Here is a 22,546-nt window from a genome sequence, read left to right on the forward strand (position 1 = left end):
CAAGGATACAAGAAACACATCAGACCCCAAGCAACAAAAATAAAGATGACATCAATGTTGTCAAAGACAAAACTAAGTCCTGGACAAAATTTACCAAGGCCGTTTATTATAAGCTTGTAGCAAAGACACACATCTATCATTTTCCTTTCAGCAACAATGCAATGCAATGCCGTGGAGTTGTATCTGACTCATAGAGACCCCACTTTGGATTTCCCAGACGGTATCATTACAGAAGTAGATTGCCCAACCTTCCTTCCAGGGAGTGGCTAGTGGGTTTGAACCTTGAGCCTTCTGGTTATCAGTGCCTTAGGCACTGTGCCACCAGAGCTCCATTCTTTTCAGCAGGGATTCCAAAATGTTAGAAAAGAGAGTATGTTTTATAGAGTGAAAAGAAGAAATGAAGAGACAGTCACATATAGGCAAATAATCTATTAAGGTGGGATTTTTTGGAGGTGACAGTTTGTAATTGAACATCAGGGACATTTGGCCATACTTTTTGAGTGCAAGGGTATAAGTGAGCAGTTTGAAGACATTTTGAAAGAGGAAGGTTGATCAGTATTAAGGAGAGCATTTTCTGTGGCTGGTCATTTCCTTTAACAAATGGAATTGAGAAGGTGCTTTTGTCTGGCTTTCAAACTGTCATTATGGCCCTTATGTGGGGAGTGACTCCCAGTGTCTCAATTAAAAAAAATAATAATAATAACTTATGCACATTAAAAATGTCTAGAGTTAATAGTAGTGTATCAAGGCCATTTTCTTAGTTTTTGACCAATATACCATGTTAATGTAAAATGGTAACAACGGGGGAAGTAGATGAAGGATATATAGACACTCGTTGTTCTATCTTTGAAACTCTTCTGTAAGTTTAGAATTATACCAAATTTAAAAAGTTTGTTTTAAAAATGACTTATTCTTGCTTCAGCCTAGGCAAAAGAAGCACATCTAGGACTCATTGTCTTTGTACACTCTTCCTTATCCCATAAATGTCATTTATTAGAGCAAGGAGTGTGGAAGATGAAATACAAAGGAAAATTAAGAAGATTTCTTTTTCAGGTTATTCAAATAAGGAGAACTTTCATCAATGCAGAAAAATGTCTCGAAGAAAAGATATCTGGACTTTCATAGAAGTAGATAAACAGGAGAGCCATGAGAAAGAGAGGAGGATGGTGAGTCTTATCTAAAGGATGGAGGAACTCTTATCTCTGAATTTATGAAGGTAAGGTGGTCCTTTGGATTAGCTATTTCTCAGAACACAAAAATGTGGAGGGATTTCTTAACTGTCACCCCTATCTGAGAGCACAGTGCTCAAATCGTGTTCAGTATTATCAGATGTTTGAATGGTAATGATGATATGTTTTCTCCCCAGGATATCACCATCTTCTCATCCTCAAGATTTTGTAGAAAGACTGAAATTAAATCTCCAGGTTGCTTCTGCCAGGCTCCTCTAGAGGACCCTGAGTTGAGGAAACAGAATAAGAGTTAGACTAAGACTAAGACTAAGACTCTAAATCAAAAGACTCTCATAGGGAATAACATTATGTATTGTACCTGTTGAAGGGAAAGACACAAAGATTGAAAAGTATATGTGAGGTGATAATTAAAAAGAAAGAAGAAGAATTGCTATTTCTAATTATGATGTTGGCCAAGAATATTGGATATAGTGTGGACTGCCAACAGAATGAACAAATCAATTTTAGAAAAAACACAGCCAGCATACTCCCTAGAAGTAATGATGAGACTTCATCTTGCTTACTTTGGACACACCATCAGGAAAGACCAATAGCTAGGAAAGGACAGCATGTCTGGAAAAGCAGAGGATCAACAAAAACAAGGACAATGCCCAATGACATGGATTGACACAGCAGCACAACGGTGGACTGAAATATACCATCATAATGGAGATGGAACAGGACTGGGCAGTGTTTCATTCTGTTATGCATACGTTAGAGTTTACTTCTCAGAAACTATAAACAACAGTTGTCTCACTCCAGCTCACCACAATACTCCTAGAATAGCAGTCCAATTCTTCATTCTGTCCCTTATTGTGATTGTGCCAATCTGCATAATAAAATACTAAGGTTAAGGAAATGGTGAAGAATGAAATGAATGAAACAGAAAGAGAATAGAAAATCAGAATTGCTAAGGGCAGGAGGGGTGATTTTATTGAGTAACAATGTTATAAGGTGAGAAGAAATACATAGGAGAGGAAAGGTATGTTTTAGCAATAGTTTCAATGATTTTTTAGATACGTGCATGAATATTGAACTTTCTTTTAAATAATTTCTCCTATTGGTCTCCTTCTCTTGAACATGATATTGTTCTAAGGCTGAACCATATGAATCCAGATTTTGTAGCATTTACTAAAGAAACTGTCCACAAACATGCTGCTGACATGTGAGATTTAGTTCAATGGTTCTCAGCCTTGGCTGCTCATTGAAATCATCTAGGAAGCCCCAAAATACTGATGCCCAGATTTTATCCCCAGACATTCCTATTGAATTGGTCTGAATGTGGTCTAGAACTCAGGGTTTTAAAACTCTTCCACCAGCAATTCTATTGTGCAGCCAAGATTAATAACTACCCTGCAAAGTGGATGCAAAGCCAACAGTAAACAAACAGTCCATTTCTGCTTCCAAAAGTATTACTTGTGGTGTTTACCTGGAAGTTTCTTAATGAAGTTACTGCTAAATTTGCAAGCATATGTGATAAGCAGAAGCTAACAGAATACATTTTCAGATTTTTCTTTCCTCTATCAGCCATTTCTGTCTGTTCCTGCACTAATCCCACTTTCCCACTGTGGTAGTTAGGTTGTTTATCAAGTTGGCTGGGCCAGTTTTTTAGGTGGTTGGGCAGCTGGCTGTAGCTTTTCCCCACAATAAGACTGGTATTCAGCACCATAGTAGAATCTATTGGAGCAGTTGAGTAGCTGCCTTAGGGATGTGGTCTGCTGTTAGTATATATGACAACTTTGAGAAAAGTCTTGGAGTTTTGGGCATGCTCAGACCCTGCATGTAAACAAGTCTTCATTCAGGAGTTGGCCATGTTGTCTGCTGATTAGGATTGTTCTTGGACTTGAACCAGTGGCCTGCTCTGTTTTTTGATAATTATGGGACTATGCCATTTTACTGGCATAGGTTTGTCAGCCTCAGCAGCCAGCAGCTGTCTGAGTTAAAAGAAGCCTCCGGTTTCAGTGGGCCAGGAGCAAGAGGCAGAGCTGAAGCCCAAGGTTAAGGAACTTTCATCCAACCCCTTCAACTGCAGTTTGAACTCAGACTTCTAGCCTCCCAAATTGTGAGAGATAAATCTCTGTTTGTTGAAACCACCCATTTGTGGTATTTCTGTTAGAGTGATGCTAGAGAACCAAAACACCCAGCATCAGGGGTATACCGAAGACACAAATTAGGATGATGCCACAATGACAGGCAGTTTAGACTTCGGCATGTTGGATTGTCTAAGGAATGCTTTATTTTTACTCAACTGTATGAATAAGAATTTTATAGAAAACTTTTCAAGACAGTAACTAATGCATGAAACAAGTTTGAAACATATAATTCTCAAATCTAAAACTCATTGCAATAGAGTGGATTCCAACTCACAGCAATCCCCATTGGATTTCTATAAATCTTTACAGAAGTAGACTGCCTCATCTTTTTCCCACTGAGTGACTGGTGGGTTTGAACAACCGATCTTTTGGCTAGCAGCCAAATGCCTTAACCACTATACTACCTGAGATTTTTATAATTAGATAGTATTTATTTTATTCCTTTAATACAGACTGGAAAGACCCAATAACATTTTATCTGATCTTTTTCACTGTAAGTAAAGACAAGCCAGGAAACAGATGGATGTCCTGCTAACCACCACCCAGGAGGCTGGCTTCTGGGAGGCACGTGGAAAACTGAAAGCAGTTTTAAAGTGAATAGGGGGAGGCAGCAGCACAAATCCTATTAGCAAATAATGGGATTTGTAAATCCCTTGCACTTCCAAAGAGGAATTCTCCTGCATGTCTTTTCTTACTATTAGTTTTCACTTAAAAGGCTATTAAAGCCCTCCCTATTTTGGAATGGAGCACATCTTCTTCTCATTGTGCCCATTATCAGCCACGATAAATAGATTTGAGCTCAGAGATTCAGGCACTTTAATTGCCACTGTGCACTTTTCTCAAGTAATAAAAAGAAAATATCAACTTTTATGTGTCCCCTTTGATATGGTCTATGTATAGCACCAGCTCTTTATTCCCCCAAAGACCCACTCTCTGGGAAAGAAAAACTGGTATGATGGTTTTGTTTGCTTTTAAAGAAAATCAATAGTCAAACTAAAAAGTGATCTCACTTGAAGTAAAACACAAAAGCTTCTCAAAATTGTTAAATATATACATTTGAGTAGCAGTTTGTGTCTTGGTTATAAGTGTCCCAAAAAGGAAGTTTCTGAAAACGATGGCCTAAATATAAGTGTTAAAGGACTTTATCAGCCTCCTCAAGATATACCCAAGCTCAGAGTCTGGTTGCATTGCATAACGAAAAGAAAACAAAAATCTGTTGCCCTCTAGTCAATTCTGGCTCATAGTGACCCTATAGGACTGAATAGAACCTGCCTCATAGGGTTTCCAAGGCTGTAATCTTTACAGAAGCAGACTACCACATCTTTCTCCTGCACAGCAGCTGAAGGGTTCAAATCACTGATATTTGGTTAGCAGCCAAGTGCTTTAACCACTACACTACCAGGGCTCCTTAAGAACATAGGCCTTAATGTGAATATATATATATATAATATGTTTGTATATATGTGACTTGAATCTTGACTCCATCATTTATTAGTTTTCAGACTTTGGGCAAATTAACTAACCTATCTGTCTATCTGTGCCCTCCTTTCCACAGGCAAACAATAAAAATAAGTGTCTATTGCATATTGTTATTAAATAAGAAAAGTTGTTTCTATAATACCTAACCTAGCATGTCATAAGCACTCAACAAATGGCAAGTAAATTTTCCTGCCCTTCCTCGCTTTCTTTTTCTTATTATAAAACCAATATCAAAGTTCTTGGATCTTTTTAGTGTCTTTAAACAAGTAGTTCTTAATTTTTTTGAGGTGTGAACTTTGAAAATGAGCTGAAAACAATGAATACTTTCTCCACCTCCAACTTTATGTATACATTAAACTTCATATACAAATCAGCTCAGAACATCTGTCATACAAAACACATAATAACCATTCCTCATAAAGTACCCTGGGTACTGTTACTAGGGAAGATTATGAGGTCTGAGCAAGAAGTCACAAGGTCAAGAGAAGTTATTTCTATTCACATTAAAGTACTCATTAGTGTGCTCCCAGATTTAAGAGGAAAGGGCAATCAATAATTTCCCTGGGTCTTGGTATTGGGAATGTGATTTGTTGTCCCATATGGTGGAATTTGGAAGCTTGAAATTAAGAGAATGACAGAACCATCACTCGAATTACCAGTCTTCAATCAAACTGGGATCATTGATCTAGGAATATGTTGTTCTCAGTTGATCAATGTTTATCTGACACTGCAGGTGATTTTTCTTTGATGTGTAATACCATGGCTAAAGGCTTCATTTCTGTGTAGTCATTTATCAGAATCTCACAGTAATAAAGTTATTAGCAGTGGGATTATTTGGTCCATAAAAGACATGCATGATTTAGTCAGCCCCTTTTCCCAAGGAAAAATGAAGAACTGAACTAATAAACTAGAATATTGAGAAAAGATAAAAACTGTGGTCTTCTGGTTGCTGTTGTTTGTGAAATGGACATTTTCAATTTCATTTGTCTCTTATGTTTAAAGACCAAGGCAAGACCATGCAATTATATTCTAAATCAGGGACTAAATTTTGCCAGCTTACTTCTTGCATTCAGTTACTTCTTTTCTATACCATAATTGGTTGGATTTTAAATATGGATTAAGTTAAGTAGATAGAGTACTGGGTAAGAAATCTACCTGATGCTAAAAGTAAAATATTCTCTATTTTTCACCCAATTATTTAAAACTTACGAATTTCTATACTTGTTTAACAACTAATCAGCCTTGAATCATCTGTGTAATGATATTATAGGATACTTCTTTTGAAAGGATAAATTTATAATGCTGATATAAGGGATAGACCAAAGGTATCTCATTTCCTTTCATATGTGGTTACAAATATATTTCTCTTTATTTTTTATTTTTGGTTATGTTAACACAGTCTTAAGAGTGCAGGTTTATGATTTACCTGAACTTTGAACAAACAAAAACTGAGTTAGAAGGGAACTTCACTGTTTGTTTTTAAGTCTAGAAGAGTTATATACACACATATACTTATAATAAGTTGTATTTATCATTTGGCCCATGTGCTATGAAGCTCATATATAATAATTTTCCATTTGCTTTTCATCTTGATTTATGAATCCTTCACTATAATCAAGAGAACAGTTTATAGCCAAAAATGTATCATTACAAATTTTGCTTCCAAGGGTATTTGAATAATTGTTATATAGCATTTAAACATATGTATACGGCAAGGGGAGCAAATATTGGTCTGGAAATCTTTAGTTATACATTCAGAATAAAAGTGGGCAATACAAAAAGGATTTTTTGTAGATTAATTCCTACCCTTATGCCCCATTTATTTTTGATTCTCTAAAATGTAGTTTAACTAGTCTGCTATTATACTGAGCTCAGAGATTTGGATGTTTAAAAATGGACTCTTCATCTCAAACCAAACCTCAGTATTCCTCTTTAATTCCTTAGAGGAACCAGAGACATCTTCAGAGTAGATGGCATTTGTGGAATAAATTTCTTTCTGTGTCACAGTCATTTGAAGTACACATCAGGTCACTCTTCATCAAGTCTGGTACTCCATCTCCTTCATTAATAAAAACTGACATTTCAAATCCCAGCGGTTACGGACCTAAACAGATATGCATTAAACAAACAGAGTGACTGCAGAAATCTCCTGTTTCCATTCTGCCATGTGAGGTTTCTTAAAATAATTGTATTTTATTTGGTTTCTCAAATATGATTATGCTGAACCTTTTTTCACATCCTCTCAAGCATCGTAATAGCAAGAAGGTGATATTCATCTACAGATTTCAATTCTAAGGAAACCTCAATAGATGCCATGATAAGCAATGTGTGATTGGTGCTTGACCTTTAGCCTTCCCTTTGGAATTTCATTAATTCTGATATAGATTGGAAATAGATCTGTTTGCAAAAATTCACACCATTCAATGGAGTTTCATTCTTCTGGGATGTCACTTATTTTGTAATGATGGTATAGATGATGCTAGGATCAATTCACCAGTAACTAATTCAAGGTATAATAAAATAATACAAGATGAGTTTAGAAATTGCTAGGAAGATCCAAGAGAAGATATAAAAGCCAATAGTTGGAATAGAAATGATTTAATTTTCAGTTATATGTTCATTCATTGCACAAATATGGATTGCCTATGATGTGCCAGGTAATAAGGGAGCTAGATAGGGCATTCAATGGAAAATTTACATTTCTACCCTTAAAGGGCTAAGTATAGTACAGAGGGCACACTAGTAAGTAAGTAAATAGAAGCACAGTTTACTAAGGTCTACATGGGAATTAATCAGAACCTGGAAAAATGTAAGAGGAGCATATATTTTATTATTTGCCCTGAGGGAATCTGTGCCCAAGAAGGAGATAGGAACATTTACAGGTTAAGGAAGTGAGCATAGAAAACATTCATTCAGAAGCAAGAGAGAACATGGCATGTCCAAAAAAGCAGAAACTGTTCAAATTGTTCAGGATGGTTCAAGTCAATGCCCCTCATAAGAGAGGTTTCCTAGTTTTTGTGTTTTATTTTCTTGATCTTCCAGCATACCTCACCTGAGAGTTGTTCTAATATGATGACATCCTATTTCAGCTCCCGTTCTCCAAATTGCCTCTAATTATTTGAAAAATGTACCACTTTAACTACTGTACGTATCTGAGTTCTCAGCTAAGCACTGTGTCTTTTGTCCCTGCCATCCCTCAAGCACTTTCAATGGAGAGTCCCACATTGCTTACAGCTGGGTAATGGCATGGTGTACCCAAGCCAAGCATGCTTTTGTTGGTTTTCTTGGCTGCTGACTTTTCAAATCTTTTTCAATCTCTATTCTCTATTTAGGGAGCTCTGGTAGCATAGTGGCTAAGACACTTGCCTGCTAACCAGACAGCTGGCGGTTCAAACCCACCAGCCACTCCTCGGAAGGAAGGTTGGGCAATCCTACTTCCGTAGTGATACTGCCTTGGAAACCCAAGGAGGGGTCGCTATGAGTCGGGTTTGACTCGACGGCACATAACAACAACAACAATTCTCTATTTAAGCAATAAGGTTTGACAAAGTGGTAATGACTGTGATTCTCAGGGAACAACAAAGATTCATGAAAAATAGAAGTCAGGGAAGCTTTACCCCCTAAGGGGCACAACAGTAACTTTGCTATACAGAATCCAGGACTTCACATTATTATTATTGAATAGAATTCATACCAACAAACCAAAGTGGCCAGTGAGAAAATAGGCTTGTCTGGGTTCCATTGATGTTGCCCTGACATCCTGGAGGACCAAATTAAAAGCTCTATTTCTAACTTGAATGCTCAGTTGAAATGCTGCAATCTTTTAAAAACTTAAACAAAGGAACCTGCTCTATATGATGTATATATTTTTTTGCAAATAATGAAAATAATACCTGTTTTATTTTTTATATTCACTAGTGTCTTTCACAGTATTGGTAACAGGATGAGAGAGGGAGACCCAGCTGTGCTGTTTCTTTCCCAAGCTTGTCGAAATCTACATGAAAATATCTTTTAAAGGTCCAAGAACAAGTGTAAGACAGGAAGAAAACAAACAAGAGGATGAAAATAAAGAGTTGTAAAAGAAAGGCAATATTGACCTTGAACTATTTCTAAGTTCTTTTATTTCAATCATCTATTGTGGAAAAAACTTGAAAACTGTATCCCTTAAGGCATAATTAACACTAATGTGTGTGCATTTCACAAATCTGCTGGAATTTCAGAGAGTGTATCTCACAGCAGGTATCGGATTCAGCAAATCTGTCAGTAAGGTCTTAGCTCCAAAAAACCACAACAATGAACATAGAATCTCAAAATAGCTTTTATATTTAGCTCTGAAAATGGAGATGCAAATAGATACACAATTCATGAATTAGTTAAGTATCCTGTCCTAAGGATTCCACCTTAGATTCCTAATGTCAGTATAAAAAAATGAATATAACTGAAATGCATATGTGAAGAATGTTGAAAGAATGAATGTTTGTTACATATATACTAACCACTTTTTTTTTTTAAGTTCACAACTGGAAACAAATTAGATAAAGAAAATATAAAATTGTAAAATAAAAGAATTAGTTAATAACAGTGAATTTATAATATGGAATGATCATTTTTTCTTTTCCTTTCTTTGAAAAAAAAAAAAAAATTGAACTGAATAGTACAAGAACAGCAGTAGCCTAATCACATAAAGCCATTTGAGTGCAAAAGAAAACCTGGAAGAAGGAAGGAGAGCCCAAGGGTTCAGCCAGTGCAAAGGAAGTGGTGAAATTGTGAACTCATTTTTTCTCACTTGCCCCATTTTGAATCTTGTACATCTCAACTGGTCCAAAAGGTGTTTGTTTGTGACCTCGTACCTGCATCTGCTTAAGAAAAGGAAGGAAGAAAGAAGAAAAAATGGGATCTTTTTTTTTTTTTTAAAATCTACTTGGCTTTCAGAAACTCTATAGCTTAAAGCAACACTTGAACTAAGTGGTTGATATTCTTTGTTCTTCCCTTGAAATAGTCATGCATTTAGTATAAATGATTTTACCAAAACATTCTTGTGGATTTTGGTAAGAAATGTGGAGACTAATGAGAATAGAGACAAAGTTGCTACTCTCCAGAAAGGAGCAAATGAATAGGGAAGAAAATGCATAAACTTATATACATAGCAAAACACAGTAGCAGTAGAAAGTACCATAAAAGGGTACCCAAAATATACTCTGGCTGTTCAGACGAGATAAAGGGATTATGCTAAAAGGATGATGAATATATTGGTTACATCATAAGCTTGAATACAATGCAGTTAAAATGTATGCTATGCTAATTTATAAAAGAGGTATATTCATGATAGATAGGCAAATAAAAGAAACAGTTTGAAAAATAGCAGTAAGTATATAATCTCATTTATAAAGAAAAAATGAGAGAAATGTTAGTCTACTCACACTGTATATGCAATATGTACATATGTATAAAGAACAGTTTATGTCTGAAAGAATATTCTCCAAAAGCTTAATGGTGACTCTGTATGAATGTTGGACCTCCAGATATTATCGCTCTTTTGTATGACTGTGATTTTTCAAAAGTTATCCTGTGATATCATTTGCATCAACCAAAAAACCTTGAAATCAAAAAGGAAAAACAGAAAAAACACAACAAAACAGTGTGAATAGGATATGCACACCCTTGTTATTGATTAGCATTGGAATGTCATTGTCTTCTAAATTTAACATAAGATTCTTCTGCTTAGATTCTTCCAAGGGTAGTGTAACATAAGCACATCTACAGCATATATTTTCTCTCACAGGGACTCCCTTAGTATTTAATCTCCCAAACTCCTTAGTTATTAACTCAGCCTAGCTGTATTCCTTTTAATTGTGGTCCTGTCTTGTTTTGGAGTCCCTATGGTACTAAAAGTGCTCTGGTGGTACCTTGGTTAAAGCTTTTGACTGTTAATTGAAAGGTCAGCTGTTGTAACTCACCAGCCACTCCTCTATGGGAGAAAGATGTGAAAGGCTACTTTCATCTATTATAGCTTTGGGAACTCTTGTGAGGCAGTTCTACTCTGCCCTATAGGGTCACTATAAGTCGAAATTGACCTGACAGCAACAGATTTGTTTTTTTGTTTTGGGTGGCAACAATGTTTAATATCAGAAGGAGGATTGGGCAATCTACTTCCGTAGTGATACTGCGTGGGAAATCCAAGGAGGGGTTGCTATGAGTCAGGTCCGACTCCACCGCACACAACAGCAACAATGTTTAATAAGTTTGGCTGCTCCCCAAAAAGTTAGAGGTTGGACACCCAGAAGCACTTTGGAAGAAAGGCCTAGTGACCAACTTTTGAAAAGCCAGCCATTGAAAACCCTATGAAACACGGTTCTCTGACACACTCAGGTTACCAGGAGATGGAAACGACCCAACAGTAGCTGGTATTGGTGTCTTATTTTGCTATCAAAATTGTTCCTTGGCACAAACTATAAAATCACCACAGTGCCTTGCCTATTTTATATTTTAATTTGACAAACCTGGTCTTGTGATATAAATCCTTATTTTTAGGAAAGAATAATGATAGTAAGTTTCACGCATTATTTTACTAGAATTCTACCCTCTGTAACTATATACTCTCAATGACTTAATGCAGACTCATTTTCCTAAAAAATGAAGTCTTCATGTCTCCCATTGGCCTATGCTTACATAACTATCCTCCAATTATTGTTTTTTTTTCCCCTGGTCCGTATCGCTCATTTTGTGGGAGATAATACTGCAAATCAAATCCCAATCAGAATAATGAGTTGTCACTGTTGGAGTCATAGTTGGGGCTTCATATTGTCAAAGATTGTTCACACTAATCAACTAATAATGACATTGCTGCTTCCATCATGCTAAACAAAATTCCCTCAGTTGTGCAACACAATTACTACTAATAACCTCTGAAACCTTTGCGTACTTAAGGAGACTGTTTCTCAGATCATCTGGAGACCTATCGGAGAATAAACCAGGGAAGACAGAATCTACCAGATGGAGATTACTCTTTAGTAATTAACTAGACATTGCTCCTTTGGGTTCATAATATTTTCTAACATCGTGAGACATTTCCTTTAGCATAATGATGTGTCTATATTAATATAGTAGATTGGGAGCAGCTAGGAGATAGTGTTAAATATTAAACATTTCATACATGAATTATATTATTAATAGCCTTTCTTTAGTTTGGGGAAAAAAGTGATATGCTAAAGTGACACTCAATAAACAAATTTAGAGGCATTAATATTAAAGGGGAACCAATGAATTCACACACATGACAAAACGCATATTTGTTCATTTCTCAAGAGAGATATACCTTCATGATTATTAATATAGTGGTTAAAGATACACTTTGAGAAGGAGAAGCTGAAAATACCTGGAGTGGAGTTAGTGAGTTACATTTTCAGAAGGCTGGAATCCACCACCTTAGGGAACTGCTCTCCTCCAATGTGGGCACCAGGCTGCTCAGAGGTTGGAGATTAGATGGCAAATGAGGCATGGCATCCTCTGTGACACAGACATTGTACATCTTGTTTCAAGAAACACTTAAGGGGGGAGTCTCTCAGAGGTGGTGAGAGTTTCATTAGGTTAAAGAAGCCATTGCTCCATTTGTCACTGTTAAAATTTGTGGTGAAAAGCATAGAAACACATTTAGGTTCAAGCTGGATGATTTCTGACAGGCTGACAGACAGCTGCATTTTGCTGGTTTTGAAATGCAGATTTGGTAGGGATACAACGTGATGTCATTATTTCAGGCCTTATAAGGCATTTTGTCTAAGTGACAGCTGGTTGCCTCAAGGTCATTTTACTAATAGCCCAAGGTGAAACCTTTAGCAATGCATGAAGCTCTTGTTTCTGCAGTGTTAATTAACCCTTCACAATTGGCAGGAATGTGAATTATCCTAGTCACAATTCCTTGGACTATTTTAAAGGAATTGCTAACTGAGCTGTCTAAACTACCCCTTAAGGAAAAAATGTAAAGAACTAAGCAACTCTGCCCCCAAGGAAAAGCACATTAGGGATAATGAAAGATGTTTCAAAGATATCTGTTTCACCAGAGGCATTTACTGAGAGTCTACTGCATGCCAAACACTTGCGCTTTAATTGAATTACCACATTCACTTCTTTATAGCAACCACAAAGTTTCCCTAGAGACTTCACAATCTTATGTGGCTTGTCCTAGGTCTTTGTTAATAAGAGTACAGTCCTTAGACCAGCAGCATGAGCAGCACCAGAGAGCTTGTTAGAAACGGAGAATCTTAGAACTCCCCTCACCACCACCACCACCATCACCACCACCAACACAAGCCTGCTGACAGAATCTGCACTTTAACAAGATTCCCAAATGATTGGCATGCACCCAAGTTTGAGAAGTACTCCCCTGGGACACATAGCTAATAAGTGGCAGAACCTGCTTCCAATCCCAGCTTGGTTTAACCATATATGAACCTCATACTCTTTTTAGTAAGTCACGCCATTTGTTCCACATGTTTTGTTGCTGTCACTGTTCTTGTTTGGTGTTTGTCTAATTTGTTTTGTTTCTAGGAATCTGTTCTTCAAGGAAGGATAAACTGGAGGTGAAGCACTTCAGTGTCCAGGGTAGTTTAAGTTGAGATTATTTTTCAGGTCCTTTTGCCTTCACCAGTATTAAATTTTGATGAAACTGGTGTGTCAAATCAATGGAAAACGTATTTAGATTTGGGAAGTCAAAGTTTAAAGTACAGCTCTTCCGACTTATTTGCATATTAGGATGATTGTATAAATTTGAGTCTGGGGGGATGGTTATAAGCACAAAGAAATCAAAAACTAACATTAATATTTTAATACATTATTGAATAGATGTATTAAAGAAATACATCTTAGAGATGTATTTATTAGAGAAAAAACTAATAGCAGAAACCATTGAAAAGTTCCTAACATTCAACAGAATTACTGTGCTCCATGTTTTTTTTTTTTCTACCAGACACAATATCTTTTCTTGCTTTCTCTCCTGTGTCATCCCTCCCTTTCTCCAATTCTGATTTATTACTTAAAAAAAAAATCCAAAATTCTTACCCACCCTATTTACACAGGGAGCTCTGGTGGCATAGTGCCTAAAGCATTTGACTGCTAACCAGTAGGCTGGTGGTTCAAATCCACCAGCCACTCTTCTGAAGGAAGGTTGGGCAATCTATGATCGTGATACTGCCTCCGAAACCCAAGGAGGGGTCTTTATGAGTCAGTCACACATAGGTCCTAAAAGCTTTGTTGTCTGTGCTTGTTGTGCGGATTCCAAGTCAGTGACCCTGTACAGTGACCCTGTAGGACAAAGTAGAATTGCACTGGAGGGTTTCTTAGGCTGTGGTCTTTATGGAAGCAGACTGCGGCCCATTGTTTGCCCCTAGGGCAGAGGGTGGTTTGAACCAACTACATTTTCAATTAACACTGAGTGTTTAACCACTGTGCTATCAGGGTTCCTTTTGTCTATTCCACTGGCTGTTAAAATTCAGGCTTGGAGATAGCAAGTGTTTTTCAATTCTGGCTTTCACTTAAAGAAAACAAATGTGTGATGAGCCAGTGAAATACTTTATAAAACAATATCATGTTTAGGAAATCTTACCAGTTTTAGATGAATGTGAGTTCAAAATACCTGGGCAGCAATTATTTCCAATAGTTTAATTATTTGACTCTAAATATAACTTTTTAACAAAGTTTATTTTTCTTTAGTGGAATAATCTCAACTTATGTTATAGCTAAAATATGAGTAAACACTTCACCTGTGTGTTATTTTTTAAAGCACAGTTCAGCTGTTGCTTGGAGAAAAGTTTATTCTTTCCTTTAGAATGTCAAATGACTAATTTTATTATCTCAATAATCCAAGGAATAGTTGCTTTTAAAATTAAATTATACTGGATTCCCAGCTCAAATGGACTCAAAAGGAGAAAATTCAGAGCTATCACAAACTTAAACCCAAATTATATCTGATATATTTTCAATATCTCTCATCTGCACAGTCCTCCTCCTTCTGTTCCATTTCTGAAGCCTACCCATTCTCGCAGACCCATCTCAAACTCCCTTTCTTCCACTGGTCTTTCCTTCTAAAATTAAGACAAGTATTTCTTTGGCCTTTCTTTCCTTTATCACTGTTTTTATCTAGCACTAATTTTCATATTTATCAAGTTATGCTTCATCATTTTCTAGCAAGGGACTAAATCCTTTAAAGGTAGGAAACTTCACGGCTGTTTCGGTCACTCATGGTATTGTATACAGCGCTAGAGACTAAGAATCCTCAGATATTTCTTTAAAAAGAAGATACTTCTCTACCCATAAGTGGTTTTTATAAGGTAGAAGTAAGCTTTCACCCTACGGTAGTCCAGAACACAGTTGTATATTTCTTCTGTCCTTTGTTATCGGACACTTGGATGGCATACTCATTAAAAATGCTTATTAGTAGCTTGAGATATTGGGAAAATGCTCTGGTCATAAAAGGAACTAGAATTCTTATTCATTTCATAACTTGAGAAAATTTCTTACTATCTTCTGGCCTCAAATTCATTATACACGATGGAGCTAATGCCACTACTTTACAGTATATTTTTAATGTTAAATGAAAAAATATGTATCATAAATTAATGTAGTGCCTTGTGCAAAGCAGGTACTCAATGAACATTTGTTGTCAAACACTGTAAATGTAATTAATAGCTCTAATCAAGGTAAGTGAACACTGCACAAGATAATATTATGATCATCGGTGAAAGGACCAAGTAAGCTACAAAAAAAAGTATAGCAGCTACTATTTATCTTATTGCTACTATGAGTCAGACACCATATTCACTCTCACACTCGCTCTCACTGCCATCAAGTTAGATCTGATTCAGTGACCTCTCCTTGAGTTTCCGAGGCAGTATCACTACAGAAGTAGATTGCCCCACCTTCCTTCCAAGGAGTGACTGGTGGGTTTGAACCACCAGCCTTCTGGTTAGCAGTCAAATGCCTTAGGCACTATGCCACTAGAACTCCTAGGCACACTATTAGGAAATATAAACAATAATGCTTCCAGTAACTTTTTTTTTTTTTATAATTTCGGGTCTTCAAAACAGTGTCATGAGGTATTAATTGCTGATTTCACTTTACAGATAAGAAATTGAGAGTTTCTTGCTTGAGAGTAACGTGCTTAAGACCATAAACCTAATGGAACTAATGTACGATAAAGTAAGAATCATAGAATTTAAGCATAAAAAAGCAATTTCATATCTGTTTCCTACTGTCCTTTTAAACACTCTCAATTGACATAATCTTTCCATTGTTCCAAGAGAGAAACTTGGACAACAGCAACAAGACTTTGTGATTCCTGGTAAGTAATTAGTAATGGATGGAGTTGGAATGGATCCCACGGCTGTTGGTGTCTATGTTCTTTGTACTTTATAGAGGGAATCAGTCCAAAGGACAATTTCATGGGATCTCCATAAAATAGTTAATATTTAGAATAATTTCTGAAATATATACATAGATAGATATAGATTGATAATTTAATAAATTGGAGAAGGCAGCAGTAATTTCATTTTTCATCTAATTGGTCAAATCCAATTATACTTTCTTGTTTTGAGCCTTCTTATATAACTAGAAACAATATATGTTCAAAGGTAGCAATGACAGGAATTGGAGAAATGTCTTAGAAGACCAAGACACAAGATTTTAGGAATATAGAAATAATAATAATAATAAAAGTCTCAAGAATTATGAGTTAGGAATGACACAGGAAAATTGGCTGCATTCTTGAAAAGATGCCACACAGATAAATCCTCAGCTGTAGCAGGAAAAAAAAAAAAAAAAAGACAAAAGTGAAAAACAATGCCTTTAGGATAGATCTCTTCAGACTGTTCAGGGAAAGATTTTTTTTTCCCTAGCTCTCTTGATAATCAAATATGGCAGATGTCGGAAGTCATTAAGAATAAGAGCAAGTAATGCTATCAGAATTTCACTAGAACTCTTGAAAGCTGCCAAGTTACAAAGACAGCAGGTGAATGAAGGGATGAAAGAAAAAAAAATGCATTGGAAGAAGAGGAAGAAAAAGAGTTAATGCTTTTTGTATAGTTATGCACAATTAAGAAGGAATAATGGTGTCACTTTAGCTGCAAAACTTTCAAGAATTTGAAGTAATCATTTAGCCTTCAATATGTTACTCCTTGGAATGTTTAAATAAGTTATTCAGTGCCTGGAACTAGGCAAATGAAAAAAGCTCCATTTCATTTTCGGTTATAATTTTGAAACGACTGCATTGACTATTGCTTCAAGGTACATTTTTCTTTCTCCTACTGTTTTCTTTATCCTCTTTTTTCAATTGTTAACAGAGGCTTATATATAAAATCTACCCCTAGTTCTTACATTCAAGATCATATTTTAAAATATCTGTAATAGCTCATTTCATATTTCAATGGTTTAGTCCTTAAAATTATGTAAAATTAATATGAAATTTCAATTCTTTCAGCAAACATTTGTTGAGTACTTACTATCCTTCATAATAGGCAGTGGGGAGTCAGGATTAATTAATATTAATTAATATATTGTTTTACCCTCAACAGATTCAATATCTAAAACACCAAAAGGAACATCTCCTTCCCCTAATCCATTATCATAATTTATTTTCTGTATTCTATCTACAGTACTTTTTAAATATCTATCTTTTAAAACATTTGAATATAACATTAATATCAGAGTACCTCCCCACAGCAAGTATTAAGTGAATGCTAATGATTATTATAATTGCTAACATATTATGCATTTCCTGCCAATTGCCTCTGTTTTGGAAAGAAAGAACTACCAAGTAAATTTAAGCCAATATCTGTAAGACCAAATCCAAGTTTTAAAGATATTTATATTCAAAGACAGTTTATATGCTCATATGCAATGCAGCATTTACCTTGCAAACTTATACTTTCTTTATTTCTCCTTTATTAAAATATCACCTATTCAGAATGGCATTCCAGTAATTATAATTACAGCCATTTCTTGCTTAGCATCAGGCAAAATACAATCCAGAGCCATATTCTCCATTATTTTAAATTTGAAAAATTATAGTGAGTTACGTATCAACCACACACACACAACAGTTTTGCTAAATCTTAAGTAAAATTCAGTAAACTGCTGCCTATATATAACAAATCCAATGACAAAATTGTAGCATGTAGAATGCTTAGAAGTTTATTTTTGTCACCAGCTAATATGAATTTTGACAAATAATTTGTCTCTGTGCAATCATAGGGGTTTCTTAGTTCCTGTAAATTTCTCAGTTGATGGTTCAGATTTTCAAAATCTCTATATATGATTCTAATAGTCTCCCAGTTGACTTTCAAACATAATTTAATATTTTCCTCCCATAATTTAACAAATGCTATGTTGAGTTTGGGGTATGGACATAGAAATTTTAACAACAGAATTCCCAGACAAAAATATTGTACTGAGAAATAAGAATGTCTTATAGAGTTCAATATCAACCAAGAGATGCTCTACTGGAAAAATGTTAAAGACTAAAATAAATACTATCAGTAATCTCTTCTCTGCCCATAGCTAATTGAATACCATTGACCAGCAATAAACATTGTGATGGATAGGAATGAACAATGTGATAAGAAACTTTTTTTTTTTTTTTTAATTCATTTATATATAATAGTCTGGAACAATTTTAAAATTGTGATGGACAGTAATGAACAATGTTGTAAAAAACTTAATTTTTTTAAAAATTCCTTAAGGTAAAAGTCTGGGGCAATTTACTATAGGGAACAAGAACCCTAAGGCATTTGACTGCTAAGCAGAAGGCTGGAAGTTCAAACCCACCAGCCACTCCTCAGAAGGAAGCTTGGGCAATCTACTTCCCTACTCACACCACCTCAGAAACCCAAGTAGGGGTTGCTATGAGTCAGGTCTGACTGAACGGCACATAATAACAACACCATCAACATGTCTTGCTAGTTATTAACAGAGTGGGTCATTTAGGGTAATTTTTGTTTGTAAATAAAGGAAAACTCAGAGTCTAATTTTCTCAAATTTATTAAAAACTAATATCTCACGTAAAAAGAAATGCTAATGAAGTAAAACAGAAAGTTTGGTTTGATCAGCAGTGTTATCAGGTAAGCTTTTGTGTCTAGTGGGAACTACACTAAAATTATAGTACCTTCAACAAAATAAAAGCTTTCTTTTCTTCCCAGAATTGAGAGTCTAGAATATGGTAGTTGCAGACATTTGTTCAGGAGATAAATGATATTCAGGTCAATAGTGTCACTAGAGTTGGTGTCTGCCCCCTCCCCAGGAAGGCCCCACGAGTGGATGAAGTGGCCCGGCCCCATGCTGCTGCCCACTGCCAGGGGTGAACCAAAACTAAACTCACTGCCGTTGAGTCAATTCCCACTCATAGCAACCCTCATTGGGTTTCCAAGGCTGTAACTCTTCACAGAAGTGGATTGCCTCATCTTCCTCCCACGGAACATATAATAAGTTTGAATCGCTGACCTTCTGGTTAACAACCAAATGCCTTATGATTAAGGTCAAGGTATCCATTGTTTTCTTGTCCTTTTCCTTTGCTGTCACAAAACATCTTTTCTGTCTCTAGCATTCTATTGCTTTTCCAGTCAGGACAAGAAATATATACAAATAAAAAGACATTTCATATGATTTTATTTCCCTCTTAAAACACTTTTCTGAATGTTCCACCCAACCAAGCCTTCTAATTACATCTTACTTGCCACAAGCCTGTGCATGATCCCAGGAATGTCAGGAGGTGAATTCTTCAGTTCATCACAACCTCAACTAAATCAGTTTTGTTAGTAGGGAGGAAAGGGAGAGTAGATATTGTACAGACAACCAGAAGGCTCAAACAAAGAAGTTCTCCCCTCTCTGCTACCCTCAGTGTCTCAACTCTGCCCTCAAACAAGCACTCTTCAGAGTTACACATTTTCTGTATCAGTTCTAGGTATCAGTCACATCCAAACTTGAGAACATTCAAAACCTGAAAAACATCTGTTATCTTGACCATATCCTCCTTAGAAACCAGTAAAAATTTTCCAATGCCCTTACCATCACCAGAATTGTCTATTCATTGACTATCATAGACTACAAACAGACCCTTAAACCATTCTCTAGCAAGAAATACAAGAGTATCATATTTGACCCAGACTGATCAAGGTTTACAAAATCCAAATGTTGGCATCAAGGAGAAATTGAAGAATGTTTTTTGAATAGGCATCCAAAAGTATTTGTTGTAGTCTTACTGCACCATGCAATAAATAATATTCTAAATATCAGCCCAAAGTGACCAAACGAATTGACTTTTCAACTATCTTCTGTATTTAGAAAATTTACCTCTGTGGAACTTCTCATTCCCTGATGAAAAACAAATCATTCACTCCCATATTCTAGTCATAAAAATCCCTTTCATATTTCCTTCACGATGTTGCTATTTGGGCCTAAGACAAATGGGACATTTAGTATTGCCTCCTCATGGGGGTCATCTTCAGAATGAAGTACCATTTCTTATGCCGGGTGGCTGTCTCTGCTGCTACAGACTGGCCTGCTCATCCTGAGCTTGTGGGTGAGTGAAATATAGACAACAATTGGTTTTCTCCAAAATATAATAAAACATAATAATATTATGTATCATTGATCGAATAGTAGCTGTATATGTTACATGCATTTTTACATTTAATTTCCATTGGAACCCTATGAGATAATTATGTACTTTTTACTGCCTCAGCAAGTTTAAGTTATTTGTCCAGGGTGCCAAGAAAGTGCCAAGTCCAACTCCACTTAAATCCAGGTCTGTAAGACTCTATAATCAATGTTCTTAACAAGCTTGATATGCTCTTTCCTTACTGTATGAAAGGTATTTTGTGGTGTCTCAGCAAGGAAGCTGGAATGCACTAGATTGATCCATGTGCCACAGTTCCCATTTAGAGATATTACAAAACAATAAGCACACATTAAGTTTTTAAACCTATGCAGTTTACTCTTCTCAATTACTTACATAATTCTCCTTTATTACTTATGTATTTTTATCTTCTTTTTTCTCATCTTTTTCTGTAACATTAACTTATACCACATGGAAAGTTGTCCAGTTGATGAATGAACTCCAAACTAGTGCATAGATAATATGTTAATGTTAAAGAGAGAGAGAGAGAGAGAGAATTTTTCCTCTTTTTCCAGTGTTGTACTTTAAATCAAACTATATGAAGGTAAGTGAAGGGGTGAGAACCTAGTTCTGACAATGCATGGACAATTTGATGAATTGCCTCCTGTGGATGTAGACTTGAGGCAACATAACAAGGCAAATAATTTGCCCAGTGCAGTATCAGATTTTGGGTGGAATAAGGGTATCAAATTCTCAGCTAATCTAGAAAGTTGTTAGAAAGATTATGGGCACCAAAAGGCAAAATATAGGACAGGTCTCAATTCAAGGCCATTAAATCACTTTAGGAAACAATTGGAAACCCATGCTAAAAGGTAGGGGAACAAAGTCTGGTTAGAGGTTAAATGTTGAAGGTTAAGGAAAGGTTCCAGACATAAACACAAATCAAACCAAAATAACCAGAAACATAATACAAATAACTGCAAAATTGGGAGGAGTCCTAAATGATAAACACAAATGTAACAGTTAAGATTGGGCCATGAGTTTGAGCTTGGCAGGTGTATGTCATTATCTTCCATGATGATATTGCCTGTGGTATAATCACCTCCATGGTGGAATCTGCTGTGAGTAGTTAATCAGTTGATGGGGAGTTGCCGTTGGGGTGAGGTCTGCTTCCTCTCTATACGGAAAGGATCCTGCATTTGGCTTTTTATCATCTCCAGTTCCTGGACTTGAACCAGTGGTTTGTAGTGTTGCTTGTCAATCTTCAGATTATTGGCTTCACAGCCTGTGAGCCAACAATCTGCCATTTTGCCCAAGTCTTGGATACGTCAGCCTCAGCAGTCAGCAGCTGCATAAATCAGGAGAAGCCTTCAGCTTGCAAGTGGGCCTGGAAGTCAGAGCAGAAGCCCAAGATCCAGGGGCCTCCACCCAGCCCTTAGAGCCAGTCCTTTGCACTTAGACTGATAGCCTCATCTTTCCCTTAGAGCTGGCACTCTGAATTTGTACTTCCAACCTCCAAAAATATAAGAGAATACATTTCTGTTTGTTAAAGCCAGTCACTTGTGGTATTTCTGTTACAGCAGCACTGGAGAACCAAGACAAGAAGGTAACACCAACAAACCAAAACTGCTAAATAAGCCATTCATTGAAAGGCAGTATCTTCCCTAGCAAATATTTCTGTACTTAATTTTAAGGTCCAAAATTTTCTTGAGGTGTGTTGGGTTTATAACCATCAGCATAATTAAGCAGAACTAGGATATGAGACAACATGGAGGGCACTGTGGATTTAATTGTGTCCCCCCAAAATATGTGTTGGAATCCTAACCCCTATATCTATGGGAAGGAACCTTGATGGCTCAGTGGTTAAGAACTAGGTTGCCAAGAATCCACTAGCCACTCTTTGGGAACAAGATGTGACAGTTGGCTTCCGTAAAGATTACAGTGTTGGAAAACTTATAGGACAGTTCTGCTATGTCCCATAGGGTTGTTATGAGTTGGAATTCAACTCAATGGCAACAGATTGGTTTTTTTTTTTTTTTTTACAGTCTCAAAGTCAAACAAGTACTAACAGGAAAGATAGGTGGTGCATAGAGAGTGCCAAGAAAATCTGGAAGCAGAGAAGCTGAGAAAAAGCATTTCCCACAGAA

The sequence above is a fragment of the Orycteropus afer genome, unplaced genomic scaffold (genome assembly GCF_000298275.1).
Source record: "Orycteropus afer afer isolate SDZICR_OR568_19922 unplaced genomic scaffold, OryAfe1.0 scaffold00026, whole genome shotgun sequence".
NCBI classification, from domain to species: domain Eukaryota; kingdom Metazoa; phylum Chordata; class Mammalia; order Tubulidentata; family Orycteropodidae; genus Orycteropus; species Orycteropus afer.